We start from the raw sequence: 9593 nt of genomic DNA, 5'->3' as shown, positions 1-9593 counted from the left end.
AAACATTCATCACAGATGAGTGATAGAATAGATCACTTCTCACCATCAACAGTCATTAGAAGGTTGCTTCCTTTCCCACTGCCTCCCTCCCCAGCCTCTGGTCTGTGGGATTCAACTCTTCCTTACGTTAGAAAAGGGCACAAAGAACTGAGGAAAGGTGATGTGTGATCTTCAGAGATTATAAATAAAAAGAATGCTTTTTTTTAAGTCAAAAATAAATTATAGTTTCATACTTGTTCAACATTATATTCTCCATTTGTTTAGTTTAATCCCTGTGTATCAATCACTTATTTCTCAATGTTTATTGCTCAGTTATATCCTATTTGAGACACGGGCTACAAGGAAAATATCAATACAACTTTCTCTTATCTCAGGGACTTCACAATTAAGAAGTGGAGGCATTTGTAGAGTGATGAGTAGATAACCAAATAATCAACAAAGGGCTTCTTATACTTGGCTCTAAAACCTTCACATGAAAAATTCAAGAGTAGATAGTAAAATCAACTCATAAACTTGTATCTAGGCAACCATAACATGTGTGGCTTAAAGGGAAATAGATATTTAGTCAAGTCATTTTCTTAAAAATTATTAGGTCAGTTGTTGTATGTAAGTACAACCTTGGTGAGCACAAGTCAAGAAGTTCTGTTCTGGTACCATCACTAATCAATTCAACAAATGTATATGGAGAATCCTCTGAATGCAAGAAATGGGCTAAAGGAGATAAACACACTCCTCCCACCCTAAGAGGCTTTCAATCCAGCAGTGAGATGGACTGCTACACCACTGTGCCCACATTTCACTACAGTGCTCTTCTCTTTAAGATGGGTATATGACAGGTGATGGTGGAGAGGTCTGACAGAATGTGGTCCACTGGAGAAGGGAATGGCAAACCACTTCAGTATTCTTGCCTTGAGAACCCCGTGAACAGTATGGAAAGGCAAACAGATAGGACACTGAAAGATGAACTCCCCAGGTCAGTAGGTGCTGCTGGAGATCAGTGGAGAAATAACTCCAGAAAGAATGAAGGGATGGAGCCAAAGCAAAAACAACACCCAGTTGTGGATGTGACTAGTGATAAAGCAAGGTCCGATGCTAAAAAGAGCAATATTGCATAGGAACCTGGAATGTTAGGTCCATGAATCAAGGCAAATTGGAAGTGGTCAAACAGGAGATGGCAAGAGTGAACATCGACATTCTAGGAATCAGTGAACTAAAATGGACTGGAATGGGTGAATTTAACTCAGATGACCATTGTATCTACTACTGCGGGCAGGAATCCCTTAGAAGAAATGGAATAGCTGTCATAGTCAACAAAAGAGTCCAAAATGCAGTACTTGGATGCAATCTCAAAAACGACAGAATCATCTCTGTTCATTTCCAAGGCAAACCATTCAATATCAGAGTAATCCAAGTCTATGCCCCGACCAGTAATGCTAAAGAAGCTGAAGTTGAACAGTTCTATGAAGACCTACAAGACCTTCTAGAACTAACACCCCCAAACCCAAATGGTGTCCTTTTCATTATAGGGGACTGGAATGCAAAAGTAGAAAGTCAAGAAGCACCTGGAGTAACAGGCAAATTTGGCCTTGGAGTACGGAACAAAGCAGGGCAAAGGCTAATAGAGTTCTGCCAAGAGAACACCCTCTTCCAACAACACAAGAGAAGACTCTACACATAGACATCACCAGATGGTCAACACCGAAATCAGACTGATTTTATTCTTTGCAGCCAAAGATGGAGAAGCTCTATACAGTCAGCAAAAACAAGACCAGGAGCTGACTGTGGCTCAGAGCATGAACTTCTCATTGCCAAATTCAGACTTAAATTGAAGAAAGTGTGGGGAAAACCACTAAATCATTCAGGTATGACATATCAAATCCCTTATGACTATAGTATGGAAGTGAGAAATAGATTTAACAGACTAGATCTGATAGACAGAGTGCCTGATGGACGGATGTTCATGACATTGTAAAGGAGACAGGAATCAATACCATCCCCCCCAAAAAATAAATACAAAAAAGCAAAATGGCTGTCTGGGGAGGCCTTACAAATAGCTGTGAAAAGAAGAGAAGTGAAAAGCAAAGGAGAAAAGGAAAGATATACCCATTTGAATGCAGAGTTCCAAAGAATAGTAAGGAGAGAAAAGAAAGCTTTCCTCAGCGATCAATGCAAAGAAATAGAGGAAAACAATAGAATGGGAAAGACGAGAGATCTCTTCAAGAAAATTAGAGATAGCAAGGGAACATTTCATGCAAAGATGGGCTCAATAAAGGACAGAAATGGTATGGACCTAACAGAAGCAAAAGGTATTAATAAGAGGTGGCAAGAATACACAGAACTGTACAAAAAAGATCTTCATGTCCCAGATAATCATAATGGTGTGATTACTCACACTCACCTAGAGCCAGACATCCTGGGATATGAAGTCAAGTGGGCCTTAGGAAGCATCACTACAAACAAAGCTAGTGGAGGTGATAGAATTCTAGTTGAGCTATTTCAAATCCAGAAAGATGATGCTGTGAAAGTGCTGCACTCAATTTGTCAGCAAATTTGGAAAATTCAGCAGTGGCCACAGGACTGGAAAAGCTCAGTTTTCATTACAATCCCTATGAAAGGCAATGCCAAAGAATGTTCAAACTATAGTGTAAGTGTACTCATCTCACATGCTAGTAAAGTAATATTCAAAATTCTCCAACCCAGACTTCAGCAATATGTGAACTGTGAACTTGCAGATGTTTAAGCTGGATTTAGAAAAGGAAGAGGACCCAGAGATCAAATTGCCAACATCTGCTGGATCATCAAAAGAGCAAAGGCGTTTCAGAAAAACATCTATTTCTGCTTTATTGACTATGCCAAGCCTTTGAGTATGTGGATCACAATAAACTGTGGAAAATTCTGAAGGAGATGGGAATACCAGACCACCTGACCTGCCTCTTGAGAAACCTGCATGCAGGTCAGGAAGCAACAGTTAGAATTGGACATGGAACAACAGACTGGTTCCAAATAGGAAAAGGAGTACATCAAGGCTGTATATTGTCACCCTGCTTATTTAACTTATATGCTCAGTACATCATGAGAAATGATGGGCTGGAAGAAGCACAAGCTGGAATCAAGATTGCTGGGAGAAATATCAATAACCTCAGATATGCAGATAACACCACTCTTATGGCAGAAAGTGAAGAAGAACTAAAGAGCCTCTTGATGAAAGTGAAAGAGGAGAGTGAAAAACTTGGCTTAAAGCTCAACATTCAGAAAACTAAGATCATGGCATCTGGTCCCATCACTTCATGGCAAATAGATGGGGAAACAGTGGCTGACTTTACTTTTCTGGGCTCCAAAATCACTTCAGATGGTGATTGCAGACATGAAATTAAAAGATGCTTACTCCTTGGAAGGAAAGTTATGACCAAACTGCTACTGCTAAGTCACTTCTGTCATGTCTGACTCTGTGTGTCCCCATAGACGGCAGCCAACCAGGCTCCTCAGTCCCTGGGATTCTCCAGGCAAAAATACTGGAGTGGGTTGCCATTTCCTTCTCCAATGACCAACCTAGACAGCGTATTAAAAAGGAGAGACATTACTTTGTCAACAAAGGTCCATCTAGTCAAGACTATGATTTTTCCAGTAATCATGTATGGATGTGAGAGTTGGACTATAAAAGCTGAGCACCGAAGAATTGATGCTTTTGAACTGTGGTGTAGGAGAAGACGCTTGACAGCCCTTTGGACTGCAAGGAGATCCAACCAGTCCGTCCTAAAGGAGATCAGTCCTGGGTCTTCATTGGAAGGACTGATGCTGAAGCTGAAACTCCAATACTTTGGCAACCTGATGCGAAGAGCTGACTTGTTTAAAAAGACCCTGATGCTGGGAAAGATTGAGGGCAGGAGGAGAAGGGGATGGCAAAGGATGAGATGGTTGGATGGCATCATCGACTCATTGGACATGGGTTTGGGTAGACTCCAACAGTCGGTGATGGACAGGGAGGCCTGGCATACTGCAGTTCATGGGGTCACAGAGTTGGACACGACTGAGCAACTGAATTGAACTGATGATCTGAGTAAAGGAAATGAGAGGAATTTTTGCATTAAAATTAAGGAAAGTAAAGCAAGTTGAAATATCTCTATCTTCTAGGGTAGAAATGTTATGAGAACATGACAAATCCATTACACATAAAATTTTTTTAATGCCAAAAATAAATGTGCTCAGTTGGAAAATAATGAAGATTTGGAGAAATATTATTTTGAAATAAACCCCTGTAAAGTTTAGACTGGAATAAATAAGAAGCCCTGAGTTAAGTATGCCACAGAGTATTCAAATTGTTCATGCTTTCAATAAACTGCTTACAATATTCTTAAAATACTAAAAACTGGAAAGAGTCCGCCAACAGCTATGAGAAAATGCCAAGACATCTCTACAAGCCACAAACTTTCTCATTTACCCAGCTTGGTTTTCTCACTAAAAAGTAGTAGGCAGGGGATGACAGGAATTACAGAAATCTTTTTAAAGCATCTAGAATATAATGGCATCGTGACTAATATGCTTTAGGCTTTTATGAAGGGAAAAAAATCAGATGAGACAAACTTGGGAGATGTTTTTGATAGGATGCCAGAATTAATTAATGGAACACAGTAGGTGTTGATTTTATGTCATTATAAGTTAAGCCTTTTACTTTGCAGTCAGGAATGAAAAATAAATATCAAACTGGTCTGACCCGTTCTCCTGATTTAATAGCTTAATTTCCAGAAATGCCAGTGAAAAACAGCCCGAATGTTTGCCTAGGCCAAATCTTCTTTATTATGGTTCATCCATTTTCTCTTGTTCACAAGGAAGCCGGCACGTAACAGAGCTTAATTAAGTTTATATTTTACAGCACGAGTCACATGGCCTTACAAAAGAAAGCTTGTTAGAGGGAAATGAAGAGGATGTATCCTAGGAGCCAGCCGATAGAAAAGCAAGCAAAGCCCACCACAGTCCTCCTCGGAGCCTTGTAGTGTTGGTGCTTTAGTCATTAAGTTGTCCGACTCTCACAACCCCATGGATTGTGGCCCACCAGGCTCCTCTGCCCTCTGTCCACAGGATTTCCCAGGCAAGAATAGGAGTGGCTGTCATTTCCTCCTCCAGGGGATCTTGCCCACCCGGGGAACAAAGCCAGGTCTCCTGCATTACAGGCAGATTCTCCATTAACTGAACTACCAGGGAAACCCCCTGGTGGCTAATGCAACAAGGAGGACTCTATTTTTCACACACATTAAGATAACGGACATTGTACACTAAGCCAGGGAAGTTATGAACATATCCTATGTCCATGTCAGGGAAGGAATAATGTTTCTAGGAAATTCTTATTTAACCCTAACAACACTTCTTCACCACCTAGGTTTGTAGCTTCTGTGTTCTTTCTTTCCCTTAACATTCACAAAGTGTGTCAGAAGGATTATCCCCAGCCCCCTGTGAAAGGGTTGAAGGCACCATGCATTATGCAATTCCCTTAAGGAAAAATGGTATTTCACTGTAGAGCAGTTTATTCTGACAGAGGAGCTGGTGTGTCAGAGCCTAGGGAATCGAGTTGCTAGAACAACTTGCTTGCTAACGTTTTTGAGGCAATTCAGTTGACCCCAGTGAAGTGACTCATTCCCTGTCAAAGTTAAGTGAAATATAATAGTTTAGAAGAGGATCTAAATCAGGTATATGATTTGAAAGGAAATAAAATCAAATGGACTTTTTGGAACTGTTCTGAGAAAACTAACGAGAAACATTCATAGAAGTATGACTGTTTCTGTTAGGATAAGGTCAGTTGCATATGAAAATGAAAGAAAAATAAGAGTTGCTCAAGAAAATTACAAGTTTACGATACCTTCATATAGAAGAAATCCAAATACAGATACGGTGACATAAGAAAGGCAAGTTCATCTCTGCTCCACCAACTCAGTAAATGGCTTTCATTTCCAAGGTCATCTCATAGTTCAAGATTGCCAGTGGAGCTTCAGCCATTACAGACGCATTCCACACCACAGGATGAGAAATGAGAGAAAAGGTGAAAAGGTCTTTTCCCCAGCCACGTCAGCTCCCTTTGAGCTCTCTTTCCAGAAGTCGCATGTAACACTTCTACTTGCATCTCACTGGCGAGATCTCAGTTGTATGGCAGTACTAGAGGCAAGGAAGGCTGGGGAAAAATTCTTCTAGAGTGATCATTGCTCTCTATGCTTTGAATCAGGCTTCATTTCAAAGGAACACTTAAAATTCACTTAAAAGTGGGAATGGATGCCGGTGTGTATATCTCTGTGTATGTGTTTGTGTGTGTAATAAAGGAGAGAGTTTCTTCAGTGTGTTGGCAATATACTATCAGAAGGCTTCTCATCCTGCTTCTATAATACAGTACATTAATGTGTTCATTTAAATTATAAATGTAAGTACAGTTCAGGATTTATAGCATTTTTCTTGGAACTAAAACTGAAATAAAGGCATTTAAAACAAAAAAATAAATAAATAAATAAAAGTGGGAATGGATGTTTGAGTAAGTAACTACCTTTCCCTGACTGGTTCAATTTTTTCTCCTGTGTTTATAAAACCTAACATGTGACTATGTAGTAAGAGAAAACAGATTGGTGGTTGCCTGGAAACAGGAAAAAGGTGCAGGAAAGGGAACTACAGAGGGACATGAGGCATTCTTGAACGAATGATGGACATGTTCACTATCTTGATCATGACAATGTTTCACAGTTCTACATACATCAAGTACGCGCATAGAGAATGTACTATGCCAAATGTTTGTGTCTCCTTAAATTCGTATGTTGCAAAACCTAATCCCCAGTGTGATGGTATATGGAGGTGGGGCCTTTAGGAGGTGATTAGGTCATGAGGTAGATTCCTCATGAATGAGATAAGTGCCTTCATAAAAGAGACCCCAGAGAGCTTCCAGTCCCCTTCTGCCATGTGAGGACCTAGTGAATAGATTGCCATTTCACCAGACATCAACTCTGCTGGAACCTGATCTTAGACTTCCAGCCTCCAGAACTGGGAGAAATAAACCTTTGAAGTGTATAAGCCACCTGGTCTAGGGTACATCTGTTATAGCAGCCTGAACAGACTAAGACATACTGTATGTTAATTATACCTTATTAGAGCTGTTAAAAATGTGAAGTAAAAAACTAAAAAGTGAAAATAACAAATGAGAATACATACACACACACACTTATCAGGAAACCATGTTCTATTGCTATTAAACCATGTCCTGCTGCTGCTGCTGCTGCTAAGTCGCTTCAGTCGTGTCCGACTCTGTGCAACCCCATAGACGGCAGCCCACCAGGCTCCCCTGTCCCTGGGATTCTCCAGGCAAGAACACTGGAGTGGGTTGCCATTTCCTTCTCCAATGCATGAAAGTGAAAAGTGAAAGTGAAATCGCTCAGTCATGTCCGACTCGTAGCGAGCCCATGGACTGCAGCCTACCAGGCTCCTCTGTCCATGGGATTTTCCAGGCAAGAGTACTGGAGTGGGGTGCCACTGCCTTCTCCGAAAGTGCTATTAAAAGAACAGTTAATCCCTCTTCATCATGGAGTTGCTTTTTAAAGCACCCCTCGTGTGAGACTGAGAGGTTCTTATAAAACCTGTGAACAGAGATATAATAATGATGGTGTTAGATTATCTACTGCACCACCTCATAGGTAAGGACTGCCAAGTAGGTAACAGAAGGGTCTTTAATTCACCAGTTTTTAAAAAGCTAAACATTTTACTTGGAAGAGAAACTCATTAAATCTATTATCTCTGACTCTCCTTGTAGATGGCTGAGGAGGCTTAGGTATGAACAATTATTTCTTTCACACAGTGAGTAGCAGTGAACAGACAAGAATTCAAAGATTCGTCTGTCTCCTATGGAGGCAGGGGCGGAGGGGGTGAGTGGATATAATTCAGTTTCATTCATAATCTCAAATCCCTGCTTTGAGCTTCAAATTCATATGACTGGGAGTCTAGTGAACACCTGTGAGCTCCGGAAGGACAGGATCAATGCTGGACTCACAACGAAGGCAGGTTATAAATGTGCATATGTCAATGAGTGTGTGTGTGTATGTGTGTGTGTGTGTGTAGAAAAAACACAACACTGTCTGGAAAGGATTCATACAGGTTTGATGGGGTAAGTTTATGGAAAGTGTGGACTTCCATTTATTTTACATGTGTGCATTCATTTGCATTTTCTACAGTAAGCATGAATCACTTTTATAATTTTCTAGAATATATAGATATATATAGGAATTGCATACCTTTCTGTTTTTCAGCTGCCACTGATCTTCATCACTTCTCCCTTGGCCATTGTACCATTCTCCTGTTATATTTCTTTGCCTCCAGTCTCTCTCCCCCTGGGCTCTACCCTCCAGGGTTACTATCCTATTGCTCCCTCCTTAAAACCCAAACTGAACAGGATTAAGTTCCCTCCTCAGAATGATGTCTAAAGCCCTTAACCTGCCCAGAGCCCGTCTTCTTCCCTACTGCACTTCTTCATCCTCTTTCTGTTGAAAGCACCACATACACATTTTCCCCTCACAAGTTGACACCTTTATCCTCCTTGCTTCTGCCTCAAATGTCTTTCTTTACCTGCCTTCCTCAGAAAACATCCTGGGAGTTCTTTAGGTTCCGTCTCAATGTTATCCCCTGCCTCAAGCAGAGCTCCCACCTTGATACGCTGGGTGCACCTCCATAAGAGCAGTTCTATGGTGACCTGTGATACATCTGTGCTCATGTTCTCACAAGGCTGTGTGTACCACAGGAGTAACACTCGTCCTTAGCACACCCTTGTCCCCCCAATCCTGCTCACTGCCTACCTCCTGGATGTTCAACAAACTCTCTCTAAATGAGTAAGAGATAAGTCAACACACTTGAGAAATTTGTGACAAGTTCTTTCAGTTTCCTTCTACTTCTGCGCTCTTTACCCCCCACACCCCATTTCCAGGCACCACTCTGCCGAGAGCCACACCAGCACTGCCGTCAGATGCACCCCAAGGTCCCCATGTACGACTGTGCCCCCACCAGCAAGGCGTCCTGCTCCCTACTGATGCCTCCACCACAACGTTTGAAGGTTCTGTTCTTCCACGAGTTGCCAGGGGATGTGGCCTTTGACAACCACTTACCAAAAAAGGCTTCTGTTTCCTTAACCAAAAAGCCTATGGCTTGTTGGGAGGACTAGGTGGGACAGCACGTGTAAAGCCACTCCAGTGAAATCTGGGGCCCCACTATCCTTCACTGCTCCCAGTATTGTTCCCCTTTTTGTAGATTCTTGAAAACAAGAAAGACTTGGCCATCTCTTAAACAACTATTTAATGACAGTGACACAGATAATAGAGGCTGTAAAGGGCAAAAGTTTGGAGAGCGCATTCTGCCTGGTCACTCAGGTCATCTCACAAACACCTACTCTGTCTCCTCAATCAGCCCGGCCCTCTAGTTGCCCCTGTGGTGCTTCCTCAAACATTCCCTGTCTTCCTCCACCTACAGGGCTGTTTCTACCTGTCTTTTCTGCGGCATGTACGTGTGCTCAGTCATGTCAACTCTTTGCAGCCCCATGGACTGTAGTCTGCTGGGCTCTTCTGTCCATGGGTTTTCCCAGGCAA

Source organism: Bos mutus, chromosome 1 (genome assembly GCF_027580195.1).
Source record: "Bos mutus isolate GX-2022 chromosome 1, NWIPB_WYAK_1.1, whole genome shotgun sequence".
NCBI classification, from domain to species: domain Eukaryota; kingdom Metazoa; phylum Chordata; class Mammalia; order Artiodactyla; family Bovidae; genus Bos; species Bos mutus.
The sequence above is the reverse complement of the archived record's forward strand: the minus strand, read 5'-3'. Positions refer to the sequence as shown.